This window comes from Pinus tabuliformis, chromosome 4_2 (assembly GCF_031772625.1).
Source record: "Pinus tabuliformis cultivar Carrire ecotype Pingquan chromosome 4_2, CPIR1, whole genome shotgun sequence".
Lineage (NCBI taxonomy): Eukaryota > Viridiplantae > Streptophyta > Pinopsida > Pinales > Pinaceae > Pinus > Pinus tabuliformis.
Window position 1 is genome coordinate 4,781,449 of NC_142304.1, and position 19,189 is coordinate 4,800,637.

Consider the following 19,189-nt stretch of genomic DNA (forward strand, 5'->3'; position numbering starts at 1 on the left):
GGTTGGGTCGGCTCTATCTCAGGTTTTTTTTCAGCCATTCTCTCTGGGCTTATCTCACAATTGCAATCAGGTAAGTTTGTGAATTCCGGCTATGAAAGAATGCTTTCCCAATCCTTATCGAATAATACATCACTACTCTAGACACAGTTAAAAGCGCAACAACTTAAGGCAAATTATCAGGAAGAAAAGTGTTTGAATATGGAGCAGGATGCCATATTTATAGCTCAATTTGAATTCAAATATGTTTGTTCCCTCCAATTCCTTGTCATTAATGCAATTTTGGCAGAATATTTCCAAATATATGCATCTTAAATGCTCCACCCCCGCGCCTTTTAACAGAAAAATTGCCATCCAATCAGCTACAGTGGTTCCAATAGTCACTTTTTGTCCTAGATGGGCAGGGCCCACCATCTTAACGCAACTCCTTCATCACAGCTCTCCTTTGTGCCTTGCGTTGATATGTCACGCAACCCCATCACTTCGTCCAAAATTCCTTTTGGAAATGTAGTTTATGGTCTAATGTTCCATTGCAACTGCTTGGAGCACTAAGACTATCCCGCATCCATATAGTCATTCCGCATGGTTGGATCACCCCTGTACAACTTTAAATGACTCCCATTGACTTTTCCTAGAAATAATTCCCCAAACAGCTTTGTGAGCTGAACTACGCCTCCATCCGTAATCTCCTTAATAATATATGGCCCCAACCAATGCGTTTCGAACTTCCCTAAAAACTTTGTGAACTTACTATCATACAATAGTACCAAATTGTTGTTCTTAAAGGTGTGTTGCTTGATATGGCGATCATGCCATTCCTTTTTGCGGTCCTTTTGTTCTTGCTGATGAAAACCGGCCAAGAAATGATCTTCCTCCAACTCAACAAGTTGCATGAGGCATTCTTCCATGGTATCTCAATCAACCATGTTTGTAACCGTAGCAATCCGTAAACTAGGTGCTATGTATTCCAGCGGCATTACCCCTTCTTGTCCATAAACCAATCTGAACAGCGTGTGTGCAGTCAACTTCTTGCAAGTAGTTCTATACGCCCATAGAATAGCAGGTATGCGCACATTTGAGTCATTTCGCTTCACATTATAAATCTTTATTAAGGAATTCTCCAGAATTTTGTTAAATGCTTCTACAATGTCATTCGCTTGAGGAGGATAAGACGTACTCTTCTAGTGATACATCTAGAATTCTTCTACCACAGTAGAAATTGTTTCATTTAAAAAGTGTGAACCTCTATCGCTCATCAAGATATTCAAGTAGCCAAATTGAGACAAAATATACTTGAAGATGAACTTCGCAGCTGTAGTTGTGCTACAATACTTTACAGGTTGTGCCTCAACCCATCTTGTTAAATATTCAGTCGTTATAATGATGTACCTGGCTCTAGTCTTATGTCCTAGCGGCTGAATTGGACCCACGAAGTCTATTGCCCATTTATCAAAATCTTGTAATGATACCTGGGGATTCAAGGGAAATTCATCCCTTCACAACAGTCTCCCCATTCTCTGACAAACATCACATGCCTTACAATAACCCTTGGAATCCTTATGCACAGTTAGCCACCATAGTACTGCGCATAGGATCTTCTGCACAATTTCTCTTCCTACATAATGTCCTCCTGCCACTCCTCCACGCGCTTCAGCAAGGATGATTTTTTGTTCATACTCTAGGACATACCTATGCAATATCTCATCCGGTCCCATTTTTATATAAATTTCCTGCAATAACAGAGAAATCTGTAGCCCAGATCACCAATTATTTCTTCTATTGTGTGGAATACACTTCAGGGGCTCTACCCATGGATAAGAACTAGATTACATCATCAAAATGGTCATCTACAATAGGCACAACAAAGAGTTGCACATCAGGCAATCCTTCCTCTAAATTAGTAGGTTCATCCCCATTCTCAATCCATGAGAGGTGATCTAGTCCAGCATTCAGTCTCCCTGACTTCAAAATTACCTCAAAGTCATATTCCGGATAGAGCAGCAACCATCGACAGATTTTTCCCCCCAATATAGGCTATTCGACAAGGTACTTCAAAGTAAAATGGTCTGTGTACATCTTGAAGTGCGCACCCAAAAAATAGTTTTTGAATTTCTGCAGCCATACACCATTGCTATTCCTTCATGTTCTGTGGTAAGATAGTTCTTTTCTGCCTTCGATAACTTTCTACTTGAAAATTCTATTAGATGATCGATATCACCTTCACCTGGTTGGGTTAGCACAACTCCTAGTGCTATGCAAGATGCATCTACATGGATGTGGAACTCCTTCTTCCAGTTGGAGAACACTAAAATGGGCATAGTGACCATTTTTTCTTTCAAAACATCCAAACTCTTCTGGAAATCATCGTACCAGAAAAAAGTCTCATTCTTTTTCAACAATATTTCCATGGGCACAGTGATCTGCATATACGCCTTGACAAATTTTTTATAGTACCCTGTGTGGCCCAACGTCGCACACAATTTTTTGACATTCTTCGGAGACTCCAAATTAATAATTACGACAATTTTTGGAGGGTCTCCCATCAACTCCTACTTACAAACTACATGGCCCAATAGTATCCCATATGGTACATAGAATAGAGTTTTCTTCAAATTAAGGAAATCTGATACCTTTGACAGGTATCCAACATAAGGCGAAGACTGGCAACATGCCTTTTTACTAACTCAAACACCATCCAATCATCGAAGTAAACCTCCAAAAACTTGTGAATAAACTCCTTGAAGGTTGCGACTACCACCCTAGAGAATATTGCAGGGGCATTCTTAAGTCTAAAAGGCATAATTGTATACTAGAAACAACCCAATTCAGTATCGAAGGTAGTCTTATTTCTATCCTCTGGTGCGATCTTGATCTCATGATACCTAAGAACCCATCAGTAAATGAATAGGCTTCCTGACCTCCAACATTTTATAGTACTTCATCTATGAATGGTGTATGAAATGGATCATGGACACAAGAATCATTCAACTTTCTCAGTCTATGCATATCCAAATTTCACCTTACGTCTTATTCTCATGAACCACCATGGGACTAACCCACTCTGATTCCTCAACAGGTTCAATAATCCCAGCTGTGAGCATCTTATCCAATTCTACATGCACTGTTTTCTTGTACTTAGGATTCAATCGATAAGCTCACTTCTTTACTGGCTTTGCATTTGCCTCTAGAGTGATATTCATGAATCCTAGATCCCCTACTATCCCTTTCAAATCAAATAATTTATTATGAAACAAGTCCTAATACTCCCGTGGTAGCTCCATGACTTTGTCCATTGTAGCTTCATCCCAATAGTCGCCTATATTTGCAAACTTCGACTGCACTTCTAATCCAATATTCACCTGCTTTGTCTTCAAAGGTTGTGAGATCTCAGGGACTTCTGCCATAGGCCCTACGACTTCATGTTTTCCTTCTAACTCAGGGATGTTGATGTTCCTAGGATCTTATTCACCTTCCTCAGTGGTCACATAGTAGCATTTGAGTGCATAGTGCAACTGTGTGCTCCAATTTGGTTGTACCCATGTAACAGGTTTGTCAAGCATTCTAAATATTGTAGCTTTTATCTTCTGTAACACCTCGTCAATGCATTCAAATCCATATTCAAAGCCAAAAATTAACAGAAAAATTTCTTTCAGGACATCCCATTCTGCGGTTCCATTTCGCAACTCCGTTTCTAGATACTAGTTCATTGGAATCATATCCCAAGTGTGGAAAAATATATGAACCCATTCTAGCTATGGCTCTTCTCCCCATGCTTTCGTCCATCGAGCCAGATGCTCACGCGGATTGTCCTTCCCTGTGTATTTTTCCATAATGCAGGTATTGGCATACCTAAATCGTAGATTCATCATCCATTAGTATTCCTTCCAATCGGCAAAGTTGTTCTTATGCATACCCCACCATCTTGCAGGCATAGCTCTCAATGTGATGTCTAGTGCTTGGAACCAATGTTCTTTGGCTACATCTCTTTCAAATTTATCCAAAAATAAATTGACATCTTCTAAGACATCATAATGCGGTAAGTTACGTACCTCAGTGGATATACATCAGAGTGATTTGTAAGCTTGTTGCATCGCAACGAGGAAACCTCATACAAACATATTTTTCTAGTGTTCCAGCTACTCATCTGAATCTGAATTACAGGAGTTTTCCTTCTCCCACATAATCCACCCATCCGCCATAGGGTTTATCCAATCTTCATCTCACATAGTAAGCTTATAGATTTTCTTGATATCATCGTCCTCCTCATAATCACGAACTGGTTCATTATATCACACACCTTCAGATGGATCCAAAGGGAGAATAACCTTAATTTCCCTCTTTTCAAATGTCATACTGCACTTCATAAGGTTGATGATTGTGTTTGTTGAAAATAGCAACAAGAAATGCTATAAATAGCATGGCAATAAATAACATTTCAGGTACCAGTGTTGGACACAATGTTACTTGGGAGCGGGAGCGGGAGCGACCATTTTCAAAAGATCCCTATTTGGGAGCGAATCCGAGGGCGATTTTTTAAAATATATATATAGATATATTAATTTTTAATTTTTGATACATATATGTCAACAAAAACATGTAGAATGATGAATTAGATATAAAAAACATAAAAAAAACATAGAGTGATCATTGAACCATATCACATCAATCATCTAGAAATTATAATCTTCATCAACCATGTCCACAAGTTAGTAAAATACATATTACAACTGCAACATATTGAGTCTTGTGAATCATGATTCATCAAATTAAATCTTAAAGTTTCAACTTCAAGCTTTCAAAATTGAAAATTCAATATATAAAATTTATCATCATTGATCACCAAAGTTGTACTTGTAAGCTAAGTTTAACCATTATAAGAAGTAATATATTAGATATTTCTAAGTCCTAACTTCTAACTGTTAACATGAAATGAAAGGTTATAAAATGAAACATGAATAATGAAATGAAATGAAACAAATTTAGTCTTTCACGAAGCATCATATTCATAATTCACAATCATTACCAATGAGTTATAATTTCCAACTTCAAACTTCAAATTTTCATTGTCACAGTCATATATTGCTTACAAAAAATATCATTATGATATGAAATAGTCAAGAGTCAAGAGTCAAGGACTCAAGACTCAACAGTTATGAAAACTAATAGAAACTAGAAAAGACAGGTAAACTATAAATCTACATGTGGCCCTTGCCACGAGAGTCTCCAGGAGTATAAGCAGGTTGTGGTGGTCTTCTAGGAGTCTCCCGCACAAACCGACGACCAGAACTAGAAGGCACATGCGCTCCACGTGAGGGTGTAGATGGAGGTGGAGACAACAAAGGAACAAGACTTAGATCTTGAGCACTGCTACTGGATGGTGGAGGTGGAGGTGGCATGGCTGCTACAGCTGCAGCTGCTTCATCTTCATCCCTTATAAGTTCCTCTTCCAGTTCTTCAAGATGCACTATACCATCCTCCAAATCGTCATCCTCTGGGTGATTGTCCCAAATTTTATGTGGAATCCTCATAAGCCCGATCACAGTAATGACTCAACAACCTCAAGTTGTAGTGCACATAAACCAAGCTTTCTGCTCAGTTTTCATTGAGTCTGTTTCTTTTCACATTGTGTATGAAGCTGTAGGTGCTCCAACACCTCTCTACAGAAGAAGTTTCACAACCTGTGATAGAACTTTTTTTGCCAGTTTTGGCAAAATTCCATGGTCGCCATATGTTTCCCACCATGTGAGAGAATCAAATCTGTCTCTGTCTTCCATTGCATGGAAGGTACCAAACAAACCAGTGCCACTGAAGTATTTGCCTATTTCAAGGTGCACAGCTGCACATTCCTCCCTATCAAGTATCAACTTTTCTAATGCTTGAAAATATCCACTAGTTACCTCTGCATCTAAATGGGGTTTGGTCCTAATCCCACCCCCTGGTGCAGGTTGGCCCAACCAAGATGTAGAGTAGTATTTTTGGCATAAGGATATACACCAAGCAATGTAGTGGAAGATTAAGTCTATTCCATCATTCACACACACAATCATGAATCAGTTTGTACAAGTCGGGATCTCTGTTATGAACAATATCTTTTATTTGCCCCAACATGGTATCCATCTGCTCATACACCTCGCCAATCACTGGTTTGTCTGTATCTACAAACTGAATCATGTGATAAATGGGCTTGGTGAAATCCAATACTTGCCTCACACTTGTCCAAAACTAACCATCAAGAGCGGCCTCCTCCACCAGTTCAAAACCTCACCTGTCACCTGCATTTGTAGCCCTTTTTTTTATACTTGCCAATGTGGACTTGATACCATGCTAGCCAATGACTCTCTTACCTTCAAAAGGCGCCTAAAGGTGAGGTAATAGCTACCAAATCTAGTCTTCACAATCTTCAACAACTCCAATCTCGAGTGACTGCGGAAAAGTCCATGGGTATTGCTATGATTTGTAATAAATTTTATCATTTATTTGCCTTTATTGTATAAATCACCAATCCATTTATATTGTGCATTTTTGTTCTTAACAACATCATGTATTAGAAGGTTCAAACCAAACATCCAGACCAAAATATGTTGGGGTATTTATCCTCAATAATTGCTCCCATTGCCTTACAATTAGGAGCATTATCAGTGATGACTTGGATGACATTGTATGGCCCAATACGGTCAATTGTTTCAAGTAATGCTTCTGCAATGTTGATGGCAGTCCTGAACTTGTCTGAGTAATCATGTGCAGTTAGAAAGATGGTGTTATCACTGAAAATTCTAATGCCAAAATTTCAAAACCGCTCACATTAGTTGATGCGCCTAAATCCTTTTTAGCAGTTTCGCAGCGCAACATGTTTTAGGTAATTTTGTAGCGCATAATTCATATTTCGCACTGGCTGCGCTACGAAATTGGGGATTTGTTCGAATTCATAACCATTCTTTTACAGCTGTCATGTTTATCAAAATCCATTGGGTTTGCATCAACAGTTGTCAGCTTATAAGGTTTTTAGTACCCCAGCGGATGGTGTTTCATTAGGTTTATCTGGAGCATTCTTTCCTTGGAAGAAGCCTTCTGTGGTAATCAGCGCTGTAAACAAAGTGAACGCATCAAACATTAAAAACATTATTCCAGAGCTCTTTGCAGAGAACCTTATCCGGGGAAGAGGTCTATTTTGTAGGTCATGTATGAAATCCCAGATGGCATCACCTGGATTTACTGATGTTTTTGCTGCCTTGGTTGCTGTGGTGAATACAAAGTTTCCAGAAGTTGGTAATCTCCTTTTGAAAAGGATTATTTTGCAGCTTAAGAGGGTTTTCAAACGCAATGACAAGCCTCTGTTACTAGCAGCAACAAAATTCATAGCTCACCTAGCGAACCAGCAAGTTGCACATGAGATCATTGGTTTGGAACTTCTTACTGTTTTGCTGGAGAATCCTACAGACGATAGTGTTGAGGTTGCTGTTGGATTTGTAAAGGAATGCGGGTCCATGTTTCAAGACCTATCACTTCAAGGCCGCTATGGAATTTTTGAGCGATTTAGGGGTATTCTTCATGAGGGAGAAATTGACAAACGAGTGCAGTTTCCGATTGAAAGACTCTTTGCAATTTGCAAAGCCAATTTCCAGGGTTATCCTGCTATTCGTCCAGAACTGGATCTTGTGAAGCAATCAGGGAATTTGCAAAACCAGAGCAGGGTAATGAACACGCGGCACTTTAAATTGAGGATGCCCGATGGTGATATCGACGAATCCAGCTCTCAACAGATATATCTTATTGAATGAAGGCCCTTTGGAACAATTCACGCATGAGATGGAACCATTTTTGTGGAAGCAGGGGATGCCAGTTCGATTAACTATTCCTTCATCCATTCACCGAGAAGCCCAATTCAGGGTAGACTTCCTCTTCGGCCTTTGGACTCGTTTCCTTGAAAATTTACCATCTACATCTACGCTACACTGTCGTTTGGCTTTTGGATGCATAGCGCCGAACCCAATTCGGAATTCGAGAGCAGCAGGTAAACGGCAGATTTGATGTTATATTGTGTACTGGAATTTGAGGTTTCAAAGATTTCAATGGACAGCAAAATTGAATGGGAATTCGAAGCCTATCCCGAGGTTGGTGACCTTGCTATGGTGCCCATCTTCGTTGTTATGTTTCCAGTGGCCCGCTTCTTGCTTGATAGATTACTATTTGAGAGATTGGGTAGACGGCTTGTGTTGAGCTCCTTTGAAGGCCTACGTCACAATGAACAAAAGCATCGTAAGAAACAGCATGTGAAAGCAGATCATGTAGTTTGCCGAGAAGGAGAGCCAATATTACCCGAAGCATCTCGCATACTACATTTAATGGGTGTTCAAATGGCTGCATTCCACCTCAACCTTGTATGCCGGTGGAGTCCTGATGAGTTTGAGAAATTAACAGGGGTTTAAGGCTTCATCAATCTACTCAAATCTATAGTAATTCCATGCACGCTGATAAGCATGCCAGGTATGGAGAAAAAGTTGAAGAGGCTGTTAAATCCGAGGAGTGGAAGTGTCCAGAGTGCAGAAATATCTGCAATTGCAGTATTTGCATGAAAAACAAGGTTGTGCTCCTATTGGAATGCTTGTGCATGCAGCTAAGGCTACAGGATTTGCTTCTGTTGCTGATTTACTCAAGTGTCAAGGTCTTTCTGAGGAACATGTCAATTCTTTGAATGTTTCCACAATTAACTGTCTCTTGAAATTTATTCGTTCTGGAAATGTTGATGTGAAAGACCTTGTCAAGAAATTGAAGCCTGTTCAGAGTTCCATGGCTTCTGAAGAAGCAACTGAAAGTTGTCCTCTAAAGGAGCAAAATAGTCCACCTCCCATGTCTCCATCAAAGGCTGGGAAATCTAAAAAGTCATTGGTCAAGTCTTCCACTCCTTCAAAAGTTAGCAAGTTGCAAAAGCCATTAGATGAATCCTCTGCTCTTCCAAGAGTTGTTTCACAGCTTAAAAAAAGCAAAAACTCGAGCACTAGCTCTAAAACCATAAGTGACAAAGGTCTTGATCCACATAGAGAATCTGTTCCAGTTCTGAAAAGGGGAAAGAATCATAGGAGAATTAATATGGTAAACATGTAGGCCAATTTGAATGAGGGAAATCTGGATGGTGATATTAGAAAGGATGGGAAGAGGATATCTAATACACATGCTCTGAATGGCAAATTAATAATTACCAAAAGTAATTCCAAGAGAAAAAGCAATGTCAAGGCTGACACAGATCTTCCAAAAAAGGGTCTTTGTGAAAAGGGGCAATTGGCAACTAACATTGTAAATGACAAAGAGACAAAGTCAGATACAACAGATGCCCCTTGCATTACAAAAAATACAAATGTTAACGTTAAAGATAAGGCCCTGTCTGCAAGTAAATATGTACAAAATTTTCTAGCTATTCATGAAAGCACACAGGTGTATAATAGAAGAAAGGTTTCCAGAATGAAAGTAATGATAAACACATGCCATGGAATGAACATTCTGCACCAGCTGTGTGAAGTGAATTTTTAAAGGCAGGAGCATGAAGTACAGGAACTTGAGTATTAAACAGAGTGATATCTAAGAATTCAACAAGAATGATAAGGACCTTTTCAATCTACTTGAACAGGTTTTTGGAAATGGTAGCTGTGTCACTTCTGATTCAGATATTAAAAGACAAGACAAATCCGGTGCTCCTTTTTCAGGCAATGAAATTGAAGATAAGGTATACAAACAGAGTAGAGTCTAAGACTGTGTTTTTGAAATTACACAGCAGTTTCGTAGCGCGCTACGAAACTGCTGTAGCTGCATATTACAATTGAGTTGATCAACTATGATTGACAAAGCAGCAAATCTGTTTGAAAGGTGTTGTCTTCACACGTGAAAAGGGTGGCCAGCACATCATGGACGTGGCAATCTGTTCTATTTGGGTAATCAAAAATAAAAGGCATGTTTCTTTGGACTCGAATATTTTGAGGCAAACCGAGGACCAACACACAGGGACAGTTTCATATATTTCATGGCATTGGAAAGGATGTGTCATTAAAGAGCAACATGAAGCATTAAAGGTCAATCACAACCACCGCCAAAAGGAGCCAGATGTCAGAGAACGAAAACCATTGTAATCAAGGCTATTATTAGCATAACATGATGTTAGAGTCCTACTTGATTTAGAACTCTTTAAAAACTCCAGTCAGCACTTTAGTTGTATTTATTAGTTAGTTCAATAGCTGATAGGTGTCAGTAGAGGTAGTTATAGACTCCCCTCATGCTGGAGGAGGAAGCTCGAATTAGTTAGAATAAGGATTCTATATATAGCTGAAACAGCAATGTAACAAAGGTTGGATGTTTTATAAAACAGAGGACTGTTTTGGCTTATGTAAAAACAGAGTTCAGTAATATAAATGATTGTTTTACTTCTCAGGATTCTAAGGGATTTTCTTGTTCAGAATGTGTGATGGTATATTTTCTTTAGTGTTCTTTTACAGTTGTACAAATGCATAATCACTCAGAATTCATTGATCATGCTCTGACTTCCTGTATGTCTTTGTAAACTGTGGTTTTATATAAGTGGTATTCTGAACATCCAAATGCTAAATGCCCTGACTTCTATGTAAGGCATCATCATTGTTTGCTGTAGTATGTTTGACTCCATAGGCCCAATGGAAACTTATGTAATGTTTGTCTAGCCTTCATTATTTGTCAATGTTATTCACAAGAGTTAGCCATTTTATTAATAGTCAAAATCAATAATCCTTTGAGAGAGCCCTCTCAGGCTAAGGAGGCTAAGCCTTAGTCAAAAGATTGGTGTGAAATAGTTACTTGAAGTCTTCCTGGGTTGCAGCCTTCCAGGGCTTGATTTTGAGATAACATTTTGGTGCGTCTGTCGGGAGCCTGAAGTCTATTCATTCCCGAAATTTAGAGGCTGAACTTCTGAAGGTAGCAGGAGCTCAGACATCTTTTTGAGGCTGCAAAACTACCTTGGCGACTCCACACATCGAATAAGAAATTGGAAGGTGACTCCACTGCTAGAAGATCAGTAGCTTGATGAAGTTTCAAGATGAACTCCATTGCAAGAATGAATGCCAGGTATGCTCCTATGAATCGGTCTCATATCCCTGGTTTTCCAAATCCTATGCCAGAGGTTGATTGGTTAGATGATCTTCCAATATTCAAAGATGAAAAGAAGGATAATGCTGCTCTTCATTTGGTTAAATTCCACATGCATATACGCAGTCTTAAGGTTCATGTCCCTGAAGATTGTCTCATGAAAATGTTTATGACCACTTTAGAAGGAAAAGCATGGTCTTGGTATAAAAGTCTGGAAAATGGTTCAATATATTCTCTTGCTAGTTTTCATGATGAATTCTGTGAAATGTATAAAGAAGGTTATCCTTCCTTATTGCTGCTTAAAGATTGTTGTAGACATTCTTTAAGTCTTATTCAGTACTTGGAAGATTGTTATGATGATGATGAATTTATGGATGAAGAAATTTTAGAGGCTCTTCATAACAATGCATTCCAGCACCGAGAAGAAAGTATAACATCTCATGAAACGCAGCATGAAGATCAGCAAGGGTTTATTTGTGAAAACCATGTTTCATCCTTTGATGTTGATGTAGAGATGCAGCAGATTTGTCAGGTTTCAGATCATTATGAGTATGAAATAAATTGCAAACAGCAAGATGAAGTACTGGAAGGTAGCTTTTACGACCCTCAGGCAGAGGAAAAGGTTGGTTTTTTATGTCAAACTTCTCAGCATCTTACAGCAATAAATGATCATAAGAAAGAGGAAAATTACATTGTTTGTAGGCAGCATTTAGAAAAGCAGTTCGATAGCATATCAAAAGAACCTTGTGTGGTTGAAAATCAGTTGTCTAAAGATGCAAAATGTTATGATGATCATCGACATAACCATGTATTCTTTGACCCTATAAGTGAATATATGGATAAGCTTTGCACTCCGGTCTTTCATTTTCATTTGCATTATGAAGATCAAGTATATTATGAGTTAATGTGGTCATCTCACTACCATGGTTATTTTGAGGTTGAATGCAGTCAAGAGCCTCCAATATCAGAGAAGACAATTGATTGGCTTTATTGGAAGTATCATGTTGCTTGAGCTACAAGTGGAGCTTGCAGCTGATAGGGTAGGTAGGTAGGAAAGTGCAAATAAGCTCAAGGTGACTGAGCATTATTTTTTTTTTAGTAGTGGTAGATTTCTTTTTCCCACAGTGATCATCAAGTTTAAGCCCGAGGTGAAGGCCCAAGAAGCTGGAAAGGGATGCTTGTCAAGCAAATTTCTGTTTGTCATAAATGGATAAGGCACTGGACCTGCGAGTTCTTAGTGTACCACAAGGGCACACTATCCCAAGTGGAGCCACTGTTATCACTGAAAATTCTAATGCCAAAATTTCAAAACCGCTCACATTAGTTGATGCGCCTAAATCCTTTTTAGCAGTTTCGCAGCGCAACATGTTTTAGGTAATTTTGTAGCGCATAATTCATATTTCGCACTGTCTGCGCTACGAAATTGGGGATTTGTTCGAATTCATAACCATTCTTTTACAGCTATCATGTTTATCAAAATCCATTGGGTTTGCATCAACAGTTGTCAGCTTATAAGTTTTTTAGTACCCCAGCGGATGGTGTTTCATTAGGTTTATCTGGAGCATTCTTTCCTTGGAAGAAGCCTTCTGTGGTAATCAGCGCTGTAAACAAAGTGAACGCATCAAACATTAAAAACATTATTCCAGAGCTCTTTGCAGAGAACCTTATCCGAGGAAGAGGTCTATTTTGTAGGTCATGTATGAAATCCCAGATGGCATCACCTGGATTTACTGATGTTTTTGCTACCTTGGTTGCTGTGGTGAATACAAAGTTTCCAGAAGTTGGTAATCTCTTTTGAAAAGGATTATTTTGCAGCTTAAGAGGGTTTTCAAACGCAATGACAAGCCTATGTTACCAGCAGCAACAAAATTCATAGCTCACCTAGCGAACCAACAAGTTGCACATGAGATCATTGCTTTGGAACTTCTTACTGTTTTGCTGGAGAATCCTACAGACGATAGTGTTGAGGTTGCTGTTGGATTTGTAAAGGAATGCGGGTCCATGTTTCAAGACCTATCACTTCAAGGCCACTATGGAATTTTTGAGCGATTTAGGGGTATTCTTCATGAGGGAGAAATTGACAAACGAGTGCAGTTTTCGATTGAAAGACTCTTTGCAATTTGCAAAGCCAATTTCCAGGGTTATCTTGCTATTCGTCCAGAACTGGATCTTGTGAAGCAATCAGCGAATTTGCAAAATCAGAGCAGGGTAATGAACACGCGGCACTTTAAATTGAGGATGCCCGATGGTGATATCGACGGATCCAGCTCTCAACAGATATATATTATTGAATGAAGGTCCTTTGGAACAATTCACGCATGAGATGGAACCATTTCTGTGGAAGCAGGGGATGCCAGTTTGATTAACTATTCCTTCATCCATTCACCGAGAAGCCCAATTCAGGGTAGACTTCCTCTTCGGCCTTTGGACTCGTTTCCTTGAAAATTTATCATCTACATCTACGCTACACTGTCATTTGGCTTTTAGATGCATAGCGCCGAACCCAATTCGGAATTCGAGAGCAGCAGGTAAACGGCAGATTTGATGTTATATTGTGTACTATAATTTGAGGTTTCAAAGATTTCAATGGACAGCAAAATTGAATGGGAATTCAAAGCCTATCCCGAGGTTGGTGACCTTGCTATGGTGCCCATCTTCGTTGTTATGTTTCCAGTGGCCCGCTTCTTGCTTGATAGATTACTATTTGAGAGATTGGGTAGACGGCTTGTGTTGAGCTCCTTTGAAGGCCTACGTCACAATGAACAAAAGCATCGTAAGAAACAGCATGTGAAAGCAGATCATGTAGTTTGCCGAGAAGGAGAGCCAATATTACCCGAAGCATCTCGCATACTACATTTAATGGGTGTTCAAATGGCTGCATTCCACCTCAACCTTGTATGCCGGTGGAGTCCTGATGAGTTTGAGAAATTAACAGGGGTTTAAGGCTTCGTCAATCTACTCAAATCTATAGTAATTCCATGCACGCTGATAAGCATGCCAGGTATGGAGAAAAAGTTGAAGAGGTTGTTAAATCCGAAGGGTGGAAATGTCCAGAGTGCAGAAATATCTGCAATTGCAGTATTTGCATGAAAAACAAGGTTGTGCTCCTATTAAAATGCTTGTGCATGCAGCTAAGGCTACAGGATTTGCTTCTGTTGCTGATTTACTCAAGTGTCAAGGTCTTTCTGAGGAGCATGTTAATTCTTTGAATGTTTCCACAATTAACTGTCTCTTGGAATCTATTCCTTCTGGAAATGTTGATGTGAAAAACCTTGTCAAGAAATTGAAGCCTGTTCAGAGTTCCATGGCTTCTGAAGAAGCAACTGAAAGTTGTCCTCTAAAGGAGCAAAATAGTCCACCTCCCATGTCTCCATCAAAGGTTGGGAAATCTAAAAAGTCATTGGTCAAGTCTTCCACTCCTTCAAAAGTTAGCAAGTTGCAAAAGCCATTAGATGAATCCTCTGCTCTTCCAAGAGCTGTTTCACAGCTTAAAAAAAGCAAAAACTCGAGCACTAGCTCTAAAACCATAAGTGACAAAGGTCTTGATCCACATAGAGAATCTGTTCCAGTTCTGAAAGGGGGAAAGAATCATAGGAGAATTAATATGGTAAACATGTAGGCCAATTTGAATGAGGGAAATCTGGATTGTGATATTGGCAAGGATGGGAAGAGGATATCTGATACACATGCTCTGAATGGCAAATTAATAATTACCAAAAGTAATTCCAAGAGAAAAAGCAATGTCAAGGCTGACACAGATCTTCCAAAAAAGGGTCTTTGTGAAAAGGGGCAATTGGCAACTAACATTGTAAATGACAAAGAGACAAAGTCAGATACAACAGAATCCCCTTGCATTACAAAAAATACAAATGATAACGTTAAAGATAAGGCCCTGTCTGCAAGTAAAGATGCACAAAATTTTCTGGCTATTCATGAAAGCACACAGGTGTATAATAGAAGAAAGGTTTCCAGAATGAAAGTAATGATAAACACATGCCATGGAATGAACATTCTGCACCAGCTGTGTGAAGTGAATTTTTAAAGGCAGGAGCATGAAGTACAGGAACTTGAGTATTAAGCAGAGTGATATCTAACAATTCAACAAGAATGATAAGGACCTTTTCAATCTACTTTAATAGGTTTTTGGGAAATGGTAGCTGTGTCACTTCTGATTCAGATATTAAAAGACAAGACAAATCCGGTGCTCCTTTTTCAGGCAATGAAATTGAAGATAAGGTATACAAACAGAGTAGAGTCTAAGACTGTGTTTTTGAAATTACACAGCAGTTTCGTAGCGCGCTACGAAACTGCTGTAGCTGCATATTACAATTGAGTTGATCAACTATGATTGACAAAGCAGCAAATCTGTTTGAAAGGTGTTGTCTTCACACGTGAAAAGGGTGGCCAGCACATCATGGACGTGGCAAACTGTTCTATTTGGGTAATCAAAAATAAAAGGCATGTTTCTTTGGACTCGAATATTTTGAGGCAAACCGAGGACCAACACACAGGGACAGTTTCATATATTTCAGGGTATTGGAAAGGATGTGTCATTAAAGAGCAACATGAAGCATTAAAGGTCAATCACAGCCACCGCCAAAAGGAGCCAGATGTCAGAGAACGAAAACCATTGTAATCAAGGCTATTATTAGCATAACATGGTGTTAGAGTCCTACTTGATTTAGAACTCTTTAAAAACTCCAGTCAGCACTTTAGTTGTATTTATTAGTTAGTTCAATAGCTGATAGGTGTCAGTAGAGGTAGTTATTGACTCCCCTCATGCTGGAGGAGGAAGCTCGAATTAGTTAGAATAAGGATTCTATATATAGCTGAAACAGCAATGTAACAAAGGTTGGATATTTTATAAAACAGAGGATTGTTTTGGCTTATGTAAAAACAGAGTTCAGTAATATAAATGATTGTTTTACTTCTCGGGATTCATAAGGGATTTTCTTGTTCAGAATGTGTGATGGTATATTTTCTTTAGTGTTCTTTTACAGTTGTACAAATGCATAATCACTCAGAATTCATTGATCATGCTCTGACTTCATGTATGTCTTTGTAAACTGTGGTTTTATATAAGTGGTATTCTGAACATCCAAATGCTAAATGCCCTGACTTCTATGTAAGGCATCATCATTGTTTGTTGTAGTATGTTTGACTCCATAGGCCCAATGGAAACTTATGTAATGTTTGTCCAGCCTTCATTATTTGTCAATGTTATTCACAAGAGTTAGCCATTTTATTAATAGTCAAAATCAATAATCCTTTGAGAGAGCCCTCTCAGGCTAAGGAGGCTAAGCCTTAGTCAAAAGATTGGTGTGAAATAGTTACTTGAAGTCTTCCTGGGTTGCAGCCTTCCAGGGCTTGATTTTGAGATAACAGATGGCACCACTAACAGACACAGCAAGAACACTTATCAATGGCTTGCCTTTTACATTTGTCCATCCATCAGATACAATGGACACCCCATGGTCAGTCCAAGAACTTGTCATTCTATTCAAAGAATGTGATATTTTTTATTTTTCATAATCAAGTCCAACGGTTCTTTCCTTGTCATACCCAGGGCTCTTGTATCCTTTAGGGGCATCATTTATGGCAGAAACCATTTCGTGCCAATAAGGTGAGCGAAGAACATTGAATGGTATCCCACATGCATAGAGAAACCTATAAACCTTTGAATCCACATCATTCCTACACCCCTCATCAAGGAAAGCTGATATGGTTCTACACCTTAAACCTGATGACCCTGTGCCTCCATATCCACTGCCTTGGGAGGATGCTGAAGGAGTTCTTTGTGCTTGTGATTGTGAGCTTGGTTCAAAGAAACCCCTTGATTTTTTTTATTTGTATTGGGCTTCCTCCTCTTCCCTTATGTTTTTGGCTCTATTCGCTACTGACACCGCTAGACAGGTTTTGATTCCTATTTGTTTGTCTCCATCCCATGGCCTTTTCCCGCAGAGGTTTTTTCTGGCACGGGTGTATGAACCTGTGTAAACATTGTTGCAATGGGGGCAATGAAATTTAGTGGTTCCACCCCCTCTCCCTGCTTCAAGCCTGTTAACATATTTCCACAATGGGGTTTGGTCTTGTTTAGTTTTTTGAGAGTCATGTTCACCCTCCTCCAACTCCTCCTCACCAGAGTTTTCATCAAATCCACTTTCTCCAGCTTCTTCATCCCCCTCTTCATTTTGGCCCCTCTGTTTCCTACTCTCCAGCACCATAATAACCATAAAAGAGACCAAGAAGAGGAAAATGCCAAGACATATAGGCAGGTCCATGATGTTTGATATTTGTAGGCTTTTGAATTTGCAAATTAATTTAATGTATTTATATTAATTAATTTAATTTAGATTCATGATTTTTTTACTAAATATAGTTAATAAACTAAATTAAACTAACTAAATTACTACCTAACTAAATTAAACTAACTAAACTAACTAAATTACTAAGTTACTTACCTCTTTGTAGGCTTGCTCCTCGCTCCTCGGCACGTGCTCCTCGCTTCTCCTCGCTCCTTTGCTCTTGCTCTCATTCAAGTGATAATGAAATTTTTGTTTGCCCCATTGAGTTTTTAAAACATAATTTTTTTAAAAAAATTGGATTTATTTTTCGCGTCCGCGGCTTTTTTCCGCCCAGATCACTCCCGGCATCGGTCGAATCGCTCCCGGAGCGAAAATTTAATGCTCGGGAGCGATCGCTCATGAGCTTTAATTTTCGCTCTGGGAGCGACGGGAGTGATGCTCCCGATGTCGCTCCTAAAATTGGCAGGGAGCACAAATTTTTTTATTAGGAGCGATTTCGGGAGCACGCTCCCGACCTGCTCTCGCCCGGAGCGTGGATTGGGAGTGGGAGCGAGGGGGTGGGGAGCGCTCCCCCGCAACTCTGGTTGGACATAACAACAAGGAATGAAAAATATAAATGCTAAAAATATCATTGCTATAAATAGCATTTCAAGATACATTCCAATTTTAGTTAGTCCCTGAACTAAAATTGAGAATTAAAATTCGAATTTGATTTTAGCAGTTGTTTGTAAAATGATTAACTAATTCATCATGAGTTAATTAGTTGTATAAAATCAAACATGAAGTCTATGTGAAGACATGCAACAGTTTCCCCTTTGATTGAGGAAGGTATCCCTTGATTAAGGAGATCAGGATGAGTTGTACTTTGAGTTGTAATTAGTTAGCTTAGTTAACTGAGTTAAGTCCGGTTAGATTAGTTCCAACAGTTTGTGGAACTGATTGTAAGTTCAGTTAGTTAATGCATACATGCATGTAACTACTGCACTTCAGATAACTGAATATTCTCTCGTAAATAACTCATGCATCCCAATTCAGTCAAAGACCCATTTGAGATCAAATGAAGGGACAGTGTACTATCAGTTGGAGGATTTTTCCTATATAGGAAACTCATCTATGCAGAAGGAATTATCTCCTTCAGGACTACGCAGTTACTATTGAGTTTAATGTGTTGTGTGAGAGGTGAATTCACATAGGTGGCAGCATTGGACCCCAGCAAAAACTACACAAGGAAATAGTAGGTTTGGAGAGCAGAGGAGAAGGTTTGTGAGAAGCCTTTGACTGTCTATGAGCAGCAGAGGGATTGTATTGAGAGCAAGATAGCTTGTGAGCTAATGCTTTGTGTAATCCAGACATATTTCCACTTGTATGATATTACAGAGATCGGGGTTTAGGCTAAGGCTTTCCTGAGATTATTCTTTTGTGTTCATGTGTGATTGCTTTCTCATTCTCAGTTATATGTGTTCTAATTGATCTTGCTCATATTCGATTAAGCTTCTGCAAAGTTTGTTGTAGAAGTAGATCTTGTATTTTCCTTTAGTATATTGCATAATCTGTTGATCTACAATGAGAAATTCTACATGGTATCAGAGCAAAGATGATCAAAGGAGAGAACAGTATACAAGAAGGGAGAAGTTTGAAGTTTGAGGTTCCTGAATATAGAAATCGAGTTCTTATCACATCTCTATTTCACCAATGGCGTTCAATGGTTTAAGACTAGAGTATGCCCTTGATGGCAGCTCGAATTATTTAGCCTGGAAGGATCGCATGGAAGTAGTATTAGAGGT

At 39.1% G+C, this 19,189-nt stretch overlaps 1 pseudogene; it reads left to right on the forward strand.

Moving 5' to 3' along the window:
• The window catches only part of LOC149168109 (pre-mRNA-splicing factor cwc22 pseudogene), a 40,277-nt pseudogene extending 32,502 nt beyond the window's left edge, over positions 1–7,775 (forward strand).
• The last annotated feature ends 11,414 nt before the right edge of the window (positions 7,776–19,189 follow it).